Below are 11,533 nucleotides of genomic sequence, written 5' to 3'. Positions count from 1 at the left end.
TTCCCCTGAGTCACAGAATAAGAGGTGAGACAACTAAAACTTGATTGTTCCTGGTTGTTACATTTTTTTAAATAAATTGGGTTTTTTCCCCTCAGGTTATTTCACAGACAAGTTTAGGCAGCCAACAATGACAATTTTCACAGTAAAAATAATTGTAGATTTTAGAATGGAATTAAAGTGTAAGAATCATGAAAAACTAAAATAAGGATAAAACTTTTGTTATGAGCTTTCTGGCCACAAAAGTATAAATTTACACAATGGTCATCACCAGAGGCAGATATACCAGCTCGATAGAGGAGCAAGTTTTCCTCATGTAAAATAAATTTTTACCTATTTGAGAATTTGTCTTTCAAAGGTAGTCCTGGCATCTAATTTAGCGCCTGACAAAAAGAATATCCTAGGTAAATATTTATTGGATGGATGGTTGGATGGATGGATGGATGGATGGATGGATGGATGGATGGATGGATGGATGGATGGGTAGACAAATGAACAAACATGGAATGAAACCCTTAAATACATTATTTGACTTCTTACAAAAATTCTTGTTTGGGGGCAGAGCAGGAATCTATAGAAAGCTATAAACTCTTTCTCTAGAAGAATGAATATATACATAAGTATGTATATAATGTAAGGGGGTTCAGAGAACCACTGAAGCTCATTCATTCACAGACCACCTTGGAGGCTACTGGGTCCCGGTTGAATGCATGGCTTTTCATCAATATTGTAAGAAGAAGTAGAGTAACAGATAAAATACCATCTGAAATACCAGATGGACATGTTTGAATCCATGTCTAGGTATGAAAAATAAAAGTTATATAACCTTGTGAGCTTCAGTTTCCACATCTGTAAAATGGGGATAAAACGCCTACTTCGTTAACTTGTTGAGAAAATTAAATGACATCTGTTATTTCTAGCAGTTAGCATAATATTTGGCACATACTAAGCAGTTGATAAATTAATAGCAAAAATACTTCCCATTTACTGAGTACCTCAATATTCCAGCTTCTCTATGTCATTTAATCTTTGTCTCAACCCTGTAAATTTGGTCATACCATTTTACTCCCATTTTAAAGATAAGCTGAATCTGAGAGGTTTGGAAATCTGTCCAAGTTCACATGGCCAGTAAATCACAGAAACAGAATATGAACCCGGTTCTTCCAGTAACAGTCTGCCATATCGAGTCCAGTGTATTTCTCAAACCCACTCCCCTCCACTTGTCTTCTGGCTCATACCCCTGACCGCACAAAGGCAGGGGAGAAGAGGAACATCACGCGAGCCAGAAAAATGTAATACTTTCTGACCTCCAGCTACTGACTCCAGGAAGTGACTGACACGTTAGCAAGATGGCTGGCACAGTTCCAGACACAAGAACATCCAGCCAAAGATCAGGAACTGCCTCCTAGTGTTGGCACTTTTTAAGAATGACGAAATCTTTCTTTAGTGGTTTTTCCCATGAGTATTGGCCATAACTAGACCATATAAATAGCATAAACGTTCGAAGAAAATAAGGCTGTCATGATTGGCGTAAATGACTCAGAATTTACTCTCAGCGAGGTATCGAGTTACCTTTCTGGGGGGATGGATACCTGAACAAAACTAAGACTCAATTAGCAGAGAAGCCAGAGGGAGTGGGTTTGGGTAACCAACCAGTAGTAGCTATCAACCAACCACGTAGCTATTACAACATCTGGCCAGTAAATACGTGTTGAATGAACCCTTCTGTCACACAGGCAGGTAGACATGCTGACACAGGTGAAAATCAGATCTCCAGAGAAATCAGACACACTCCAGGACTCAAGTTAAGGACCCCTGAGGCTCAGCAAATGCCATCTTCTGCTTGGCGTGTGTGCCGTGTTTAATGGAAACTGCTATGCATGCAGCCTAGATCCCTGATCTTCCAGCTCTGTTGTGGGAGTGACCGTTTCCCCTGAGGCTCGGTGACATCTAGCTGTCTGTGCAGAATTTACTGTATATCTAGAGCCTCAAAACAGTGGTAGGCACAGGATTTGTGGACACATAAATTTGGGAAATGCTGGGTTAAACAGAGTCAAATAGGCTGCTTTATTGTAGGACTTCTTGGTACCTTTAGTCAGTTTGCTATTGGGCATTGGAAGGTCCAAGAAGGGGCAAGAGAAAGCAACACTTCAAAATCATCTGAGGTGAGAGGAGCTGGGGGTGGGTGTAGACAGCCATGAGTTGATAATTCCTGAAACTGGGTGATGACTTCGCTATACAATTCTCTCGACGTTTGTAGGTTTGAAATGTTCCATAATCGACGGTTTACATTTTTTTCTGTTCTCACTTCTCAGATAGTAAAATAGCAAAACAAAGTGCTGTATATGATTATCCTGAAAGTCATGGCCACTGCCCCAAACTGTTCCTCAAAATGATTGTGGATCATGGTGACCTGGAGGTGTGAGTGAACACTGTAAGATCTTTAAAATATATATTAACAGAGTAATAATGTTTAAGGAAGGATAATGAGAAAAATCACTAGAACAAGGTAAGGATTGCTTTCGATTCTAAATAATTGAGAAGAGAATTCAGTGGCTCTTGAGCTTAAAAAGACCAGAAGGGCAAGCTGGTGATGCAGCTGCAGGTGGAAACGTCAAAGGGTGACGGGCTCTTGCAGTTGGGTGGGACAGGAGGTGACAGGTTGGAAAGGACAGTTATACATCAAGAATCACGGGGCAGGTCCCGGCTCTGCTACCACCTTGCCACGTGGGCCCAGGCCAGATCCTTCACCTCTCAGGACATTAGCTTCTGATCTAAGGTGAACGACTGGGCACTAGCTGATCTCTAATGTTCTTCTAGCCCCAATATGCTGTGACAATGAAGAAATAACGGACCACACACACACACACACAAGCCACACTATCCAAACCACAAATCCAGCAGCAAACGCTAGAGCTGTGCAGTGCTAGGGACATCCTGGCTAGGGTGAGGACAGTGAGGACATGCTAACAGAGAGGCCGGTGAGAGGAAATTTCCTGGAGGGGGGACATGAGTCTAACAGGAGAGATGCTGTGGGAAGCCCCCCAGCTGGCAGCACAGAAGAATCATGTCAGGTGGTTCATCGAAACCCGTTTTAATCTAAACGTAAACTCATGGCCCAGACCAGAAATACCCCAACTCTCCAGGGCTCTCGTGGCCTGGCTCAAGCATACATGCACCAGAGAAAGGTCTGCCCAGGACACTGGCTTTCAAATTTAAACTTACAGCCGAATCAACAGGGGGCTTGTTAAAGTAAAAGTCCCCTGGACCCCCCCGCCCTCCCAGAGGCTCTGATTCGGTCAGTCTGGGGTGGGTCCCAGGAACCTCCATCCTGCACAAGCCCTTCAGCAACCCTGATACAGGTCCATGCACCTGCGTAAGAAATATGGCTCTGAGGGATGATGTCTGGACGAGAGGCCTGTTTGACAGGATAGGGAGTGACAGGGACACCAGTTTGCTCATTATATCTGAGATAAATGACCTGAGTCATTTGAGATTATACCTCCAATTGTCCCCAGCTGCAGTGGCTGGCTGGCAGTGGGGATTCTATTACAGTACACCCATGAAGGACAGCTGTACCGGTGGGATGACCAAGCTGGATCTCAAGGGACAAGGTAAGGTGACAGCTCTTTGAGAGAGGGAGAGGAAGTAAAGAAAGATGGGTCCCGTCTCATAGTCTCTGAGGAGAAACCTTTCCGGTTTTCACTCCCTTGTGCAGACAAAGAATAGGTGAATGTAACGCAAGGGTGATGGGAAGCCAGCCAGGATGGTCCCCGCCATGTGGAAGCTGATCTCCAAAGACGGCTCCCAATGAACCCTCCTCCCGGGGCACACGCCTGGGTAACAGTCCCCTCTCCCACTGAAGTCTAGCTGGCCTGTGATTCACGGTGACCAGCAGAATGCAGCAGAAGTGACATAGTATAACCTGGGAGTCGGAGCCTTAAGGAATCTGTAGCTTCTGCTTTCGCCTCTTGAAATGTGTTTCCTTGAACCAAGCAGCCATGCTGTGAGGACGCCGAAGCAAACATGCGGAGATGCCCCAGGAGAGGGGAACTGAGGCCCGAGCCAGGCGGCCCCAGCTGAGCACCCATTTGGGACCTTCCAGCTGTCCCAGCATCTCGGCAGGAGAACTGCCTGGTAAGCCCACGAAACCATGAGAAATAATACGCCGGTATTGTTTTAAGTCCCCAAGTCTTAGAATCATGTGTCACACGACAATGGATAACTGAAGTAAGGAGTTACCCCCAGAACTTACACTGCCACACATAAATCATGGACTTGAGCAAAATCTACTGTGTCCTGACTTTTAGACTTGTTTGCAAGACCACACTATTTTCCAAAAGAGCGGCTTATTCTCAAGCATACGGCTATGATATTGCTTATTAAAAAGAAAAATAAAAGAACTAAAATTTTTCTTACCATCTTGCTGACTAACCATACACAACTGAAACATAATGAGAATTAGGAGGTTTTACTACATGTCGGTGTTCACGTGAACTTACCACGAAGCATAAAATAAATTAAATCATATAATAATAAATTTCTCCAATAATAATAATAATAATAAATTATGGCCAGGACTGTGTATCAGGCCATCTAGTCATTTCAGAAGAGTGAGGAGGAATCTGTGGAAGGCATATGTTTGTAGGCTCAGTAGAAAGACATAATTACTATCTTCAGGTTGCCTGGTTCCCTACCCTTATAATGAGTAAGATATTTAGAGTCCTGAACTGTTTATGTGACATTTCAATAAGTAATGCAGAGATTTGACAACATTTCCATATTCCTCTTTTAAAGTCTGAATGCCTCTGTCTTAATCCAAGCTCCTTGGCATTTATTACTGTTTGTTACACTAACAAGTAAGATTATGAGAATTCTAATGAAGGCTTCCAGTGAAAAACTCTGTGATTAAAATGCCATAATAACAGTTGCATGCATTTATGTGCCTGATTACCATAATCTATTTAGCACAAGTAAACATACAAACAGAAGGAGAAAAGCAAGCCCACTGACACTTCAGCTAAAGGAGAATTTGAAATGCGAGGGAGACAATGTAAATATGTAAATGTCTTTGTGTATTCTTTTCATCTCTCTCCTTTCTCATCCTGGCTTTTTTTTTTTTTTTTTTTTTTCCTGTTTGCTAATGAGAAGACTCTACCATCACATGTGGTCCCTGCTCTACCAGGCTGAGGTGCATTTGGGGCCATCTGCTGGGGCCAGCATCCTAAACAATGCCACCCAGAAAGCATTGGGTATATTTGCAGCCACCTTTGACATCATGGGATAGAAGAAATGGTATCTCAAAGACTCCAGTCTTTGATGTGTTCGCTCTGAACACTTAGTTCAGCTGTTACCCCATGAATGCAAGGCCTGGGTGAGCGTGGACGTGCCTTACCCTGTCCTCTCCCTCACGCCGTCTCCCTTCCCCCACAAACACCACGTTGTCAACAACTTAACAGCAATCATGCCGCGTTTCCAAATTAATCTCCCTCTGTATCTCTGCTGGCTTCATTATTTTCAATTCTTAACGAAATGTCAGGCGAGAGAATGACTGGTATCTTCTCCTTGATAAGGGATTTTGGAGAACTTGCTAAAAAGTGAAACTAAATACTTTAGTTTAAAAGTGGGGTAACGGTGACAACCCCATTTGGGAAACAAATAAATTTGCTGGAATCCCAAACTTGTCGTATGAAGGAGCTGGCGTAGGCATGTTCTTTTATCAAAGAAGAAATAATGTCTCAAACAGAAACGCGTAGGTAGTAGATGGAGCCCACATGGCAAATGATGGGCTGGGCGACTGTACGGGGAAAAGCATAGGAGAGCTAGTTGGTGCAGATGTCACATTGGATGTCCACATTCGTGTAAGAGGGAGCAGAGTATAAGACTAATGAAAATGAAAATAATGAAAAATATTCATTTTTCAAAATAAAAGATTTTTAAAGAAAAGAGGCCAGCAGAGGTTCAAAGAGGTAAGAACATTTATCGCTCAAAGGGGAAATAGCCCATTGTTTTTGGCCCCAGCACCTCACTTACCTGCACAGATGGTGGAGCCTGGAAGTTAGCATGCTAAGCGCCATATGTACCACATAATCGCAGGGGTAGGGTAAAGAGACAGCCTTCCCCCTAATTTGAACAATTTAGCATTTGGGGAGTAGTCGGTCTGTGCCATCTTGGGAATTTTTTTGAACAATGGATTGAAAGAGAAATTAGGGGAGGCAGACAATATTTTGGAATCAACCTAATAAACGTGAACAGCTGTGATGCAGGCCGTCAGCACAATAAATGACGGGCTCTTCGTCACAGATGAAAATAAATGCCGGCCTCCCCAGGGCCTGTGCTCTGCCGGTGGCTCTTGGCCCCAGCAGCCTCATCTACCGGCAGGATGATTAGAACTGATGTGTATTGTGTTCCCTTCCAGCCCTCTGGCTCAGCCCCCTGGATGATATCCTCAGCTGGCCACCGGACGTCCTCACTGGCATCCCTCATGCATCTCCAACTCAACATCTCCAAAACACTGCCTCTTCCACATAGAATCTCCACCTCGGTAAATGAGTTGGTGTGACACCCCATCCATTAGCCACCCAAACAGGAAACTAAGAAGATCCTAGATTACTCTGTACCCCCTACTGTCCACGTAGAGCCGGTCGCCAAGTCTTGCCCATCGGCCTCCTCTTTCCACACTCCTGCCACTGCCCCAAGTTGGGGTTTATAGTAGTCTTCTAGGGTTGCCATAACAGAGTACCAGAGTGGCTTAAACATCAGAAAGTCATCATCTCACACTTCTGGAGGCTGGAAGTCCAAAGCTGAGGTGTCAGCAGGGTTGGTTTCTGCTGAGTCCTCTCTCCTTGGCTTGAAGGTGGCCATCTTCTGTCTGTGTCCTCACATGGTTTTCCTCCTGACCGTGTTCTAATCTTTCCTTCTAATAAGGACATCAGTCATATTGGATTAGGGCCCACCTGAATGACCTCATTTTAACTCGATTACCTCTTTAAAGACCCTATGTCCAAATACAGTCACATTCTGAGGTACCAGAGGTTAGGACTTCAACACAGGAATTTTGGGTGGACACGATTCAGCCCATGACGGGGTCCTTATCATCTCTCGCCTGCACCACCATCAGACTCCGCATTTTCCAAGTTTCCTGCAGCTATAAGACCCTGCGTTTTCCAAATTTTTTAGGAGAGATGGTCTGGACAGGAGATCCTCCTGCTGTTTGTCCGTATCCCAGCCTTCCGGGCTTGGGCAGACAGGAAGTGCCTCACTGTGGCTGAACTCAGAGGGGGACAAAAGTGCCACCTCCAGACTCCAGCAAGGAGCAGCAGGCATGACCCTCCGGGATGCGGAGGCTGGATCCTGGCCCCTGAGACAGAGAGAAACTACCCAGAGCATGGGGCAGACCCATGCATGGCTAATGGGTCCCCATCCTTGAAGCCCTCCCCCACTTGGCCTTCAGGATGTCTAGATCTCTCCCTTGCAGTGTTCTGGCCCTCAGGAAACTAACCCTCCACCTTCTGAAGTTCCGCACTTCTTCACGGACTCCTACCCTTGACAAAACCAGAGAGATGGGGCCCCCTGTAGGGCTGTATCTGTCAGGGTCCCAACAGGAAATAGCACATCCGAGTTAGGATATTTTGAGGGTGGTTAATTTGCAAACAGACTAATTACAACTATGGGGTCAGGGTGTAAGGGAGAGTCAGAGACATCTTCCAGAAACATCTTCCCAGGGCTTCAGGGTATTCGTAGCTTGCTTCCTTGGAACTGGCAACGGCAGCTACAGGTGTAATTTTAAAGTAAGTCGAGCATCACTGGCAACAGACAAGTTTCGTTCCCAGCATTTAAGATAGTGATCCTAAATGTGAGAATGTCTGCTGGTTTCCTCCCAGTATCCATTCTTGTCTATTTCCTTTAGCATGAGAGCGCTTATTGGGCTTTAATTGGTGACACTTGGCCCCTCCTCTAAAGACTACATCTCCCAGCCTCACTTGCCTGTAGGTGTAGCCATGTGACTAAGAAAGGCCAACAGGATGTGAGCAGAAGTGCTGCCTGCAGTCTCTGAGCCCCGCCTTCAAAGAAGGTGCTGTGGATTCCACATTCCCCACTCATTCCTGCTAACCAGAATGCAGGAGCCAGGGCAGCCGTCGACACAGAGAGATAATGCAGCACAAGGGAGATGATAAAGCAACAAGACAGAGTGTGGAGAAACTGTCTCAGCCAAGGGATGCTGTACACAGACTGCTGTGTGAGAGAGAATGATACTTCTCCTATGTTGACACTGCTGTTATGCCAAGACGAAGGTTCATGGCTAAGTAATTTTCCAAAGCAGTGCTCCCTGTGGAGGCTGGGAAGGGTGTGGGGCTGGGCAACTAGGCCAGAGGAGGAAGCCAAGAAAGGCCGAGATCTCAGGCCAAAGTCCTAAAGAGTCTGGGCTTCCACTTGAACCCAGAAGGGGGTCTCTAGGGTAAAAATTATGCCATGGAGTTGTCTCGAGCCAGAGCTAGAAAGTTTAGTGCCATCATGGCACTTGGGCTCTCTCCACATTCAGCAAAGCAGCTTCAGGAGTCCAAGGGGAGACCGATGAAGATGAGTCAGAGGTGCGGGCCATAGAAGCTGAAAGCTCACCAGAGCCTGAAAGGGTGCACGGAAATGGTGAAAACAGGATCGTCTGCCACAGAAGTCTTCATCACATCAAAATTCAAAAGGCAAACTGCATATAATGAAGAGGCACTATGAGGAAGAAGGCAGGGACAATGAAGACCTACGCTATGCCCGGCAGAAGCTGCCCAGAGTGGGTCCTGACCGTCACCACCACCACTTCCTGAATGTCACCGTGAGTGACCAGGATGTGCTCACTCACCCTTCCCTTAGAGCCTCGCTCACCCCTAAAAGGATGATGGCCTCATAACATGGCAACATCTTAAGCCTCGAGTCCTGTTACAATTCTGCTCTGGGTATTAATTAGGATTCGGGCTCATCTGATACAACAAAGACATCTGCAGTGCAGAGATGTCTCTTCGGGCCTCCAAAAGTGCCCCACTCGGCATTTGAAGGTCATTTACCTTTGCTTAGGATCCGGTTTAGCCCTGTCAGAAAACCCAACATGACAACGGATTTAACGAAGAAGAAGGGATTTTGCCCTCATCTAAGAGACCAAAGGATTGGTCTCTGGAGTGTCTGGCATCCCGTATTGTCAAGGACCCAGCCTCCCTCTCTCTTAAAGCTCTTTCATATGTGGTCCCATGGCCACCTCATGATCCAGATGGCTCTTGCATCACCGGCCAGCACGTCAGGATTCCAGCTAGCAGGAAGACAAGAACGAAATGGAAAGGACACTCTTCCTCAATGCTCTGGAAGTTACACACACCACTTCTGTTTAAAACCACCTAGCCAGAACGTGGTCACAAAGGAGGCTGGGAAATCTAGTTCTTATTCCGGGTGACCATGTGTCCAACCAAAAATTCTATAGGGAAAGTGGAACAGATTGGGAGGAACAACAATATGACTTGGGGCGGGGAGGTGGGGGCAGTGAGTTAATCACATACACCCAACTCTAACCAGCTTACCAGGCTATTGAAAGAATCAAAAGAAATTTTAATAATCGTGATAGTAATTACTTTGGTTAACACGTTTAAGAGCCGAGATGCTGTCTCTTTTGTGCACTGCTAGACCCCTGGCACCTAGGACAAGTTCATGGACAGGAAAGGAGCTCAATAATTAATTACCTGTTGAATTCTATGCTCAAAACGTAAATATCCCTCAGCAGATACGATGCACTGGCACACTTGGGTCATTCTGCCCAACTATTTGGAAATGTCATTAGTAAATCTTTGGAAGGGTTGGAAACGATACCAGATGTTGAAATCTATTATAATTTGCAGCTTGATGTTTTGAAGAAGGAAATGACATTTTATTATTCTATCCTGTAGAGTCACAGCGGTCAGCTTGTCACCTATTCTGACATCCCAATTAGAGATCACATTTCCCTGCACTTAAGAAAATAAAAGTTGAGCATTTAAATTAGCTGCCAGCCAAGCAGGCTCTCTTCTGCACTGTGACATAAATTGGGACAACACTTAGGTGACGATCTGGCAACATCTATCAAAATTCAAATGCACAGATTGTCTGACCTAATAATTCTAATTTGAGGGATTTATCCTCATGATATACTACACATATGCAAATAACAATTTACAAGATGTTTTATTGCAGCCTTGTTTGTAGCAATAAAAAACGAGAAACGATATAAATTTGTCTTTTAATTGGGCAATACTAAATAAATTATAGTACATCCAGATTACAGAGATGAAATTTTTTTAAGGAAGAAGCTTTTAATACACTTTAACGAAGTGATTTCCAAGACATTAATTGGAAAAAGCAAGGTGGAGAAAACAGTATGTATAGTATGTTACCATTTGTATAAAAAGGGGGAGCAGAGTATATATCTGTTTATATTAGCTTGGCTTTGCACTGAATACTTCTGGAAAGATTAACAAGAGACAGTGCTTGAGCAAAGGAATTGGATAGCTCGGGGACAGCAGTGGAAAGCAAACTTTTCATTATATGCTTTTAAGTCTTGAACTATGTGAATATATTACCTATTCAATAAATAAACAAATATAATAATAACTAGCTTCATCTTGTGGCCTTATATATATTCTTTAAGGTATGTCTGCCTAGGTCTCTCTTATTGACTGTCCTCCAGATAAGAGAGAAGACATACTATAGATTTTGCATTTACAATAAGAAAAAAAATGGACTCACCTGCAAGGTTCAGGCAGTGGCTAAACTTATTACTCTGGGGACACCTTAGAGAAGCTTGCTCAGTGTAGGGAGCTCCTTGATCTCTCATCATCTGGGGTTCTGAGTGTCCTAGCTTCTTTGTGACTGAGGGAAGCAAGGAAAATACCCTGAGGAGCCAGTGCGCCCTGATTCTGATGCTGTGATGCTCGGTTTTGAGCTGAGGAGTTCTCATTTAGAAAGAGAGGAGACTCCTTTCACCTCTGACCATTAGGAGCAGGTGTATGGTAAATATGTGTGTGCATGTATGTGTGTGTGCTTAAGGTAGAAAGTGTTTTCTATTCAGGAAAAAAAATCAGTGTAGAGACCAGCTATGCTACCGCTTGGGTAGAAATAGAAAAAGGAGGAGAAAGAGGAGGAGGAGGGAGAGGAGGAGGAGGAGGAGGAGGAAGAAGAGAAAAAAAAGGAGAGACCTTTACATATATAGTTTGTACATTCAAAGAATCCTTTTGGAATACACAAGAAGTTGTAACAGTAGTCGCTTCTGGGAGACCAGGGAAGTCAGTTTTACTTTTAATCAATACCCTTTGGATCGTTTGAGTTTTGTTTTAAGCATGAGATGTATAGTACCAATTCAAACATGTTTTAAAGAAGAGAGAATTCAGTTTATATGATGTGGTTTCATTCTTCCTCTTCTTCCTGCTCCTCCTTTTTTCAGTAGAAATCGTAAATACCATCTAAACAGAATGTCCTCTTTGCTTAGACACAGACTTAGAGTCAACTGAAAGTGTATGATCTTTTT

The sequence above is a fragment of the Pteropus vampyrus genome, unplaced genomic scaffold, assembly GCF_000151845.1.
Source record: "Pteropus vampyrus isolate Shadow unplaced genomic scaffold, Pvam_2.0 Scaffold233, whole genome shotgun sequence".
Taxonomy (NCBI): Eukaryota; Metazoa; Chordata; class Mammalia; order Chiroptera; family Pteropodidae; genus Pteropus; species Pteropus vampyrus.
This window is presented reverse-complemented; position numbering follows the sequence as displayed.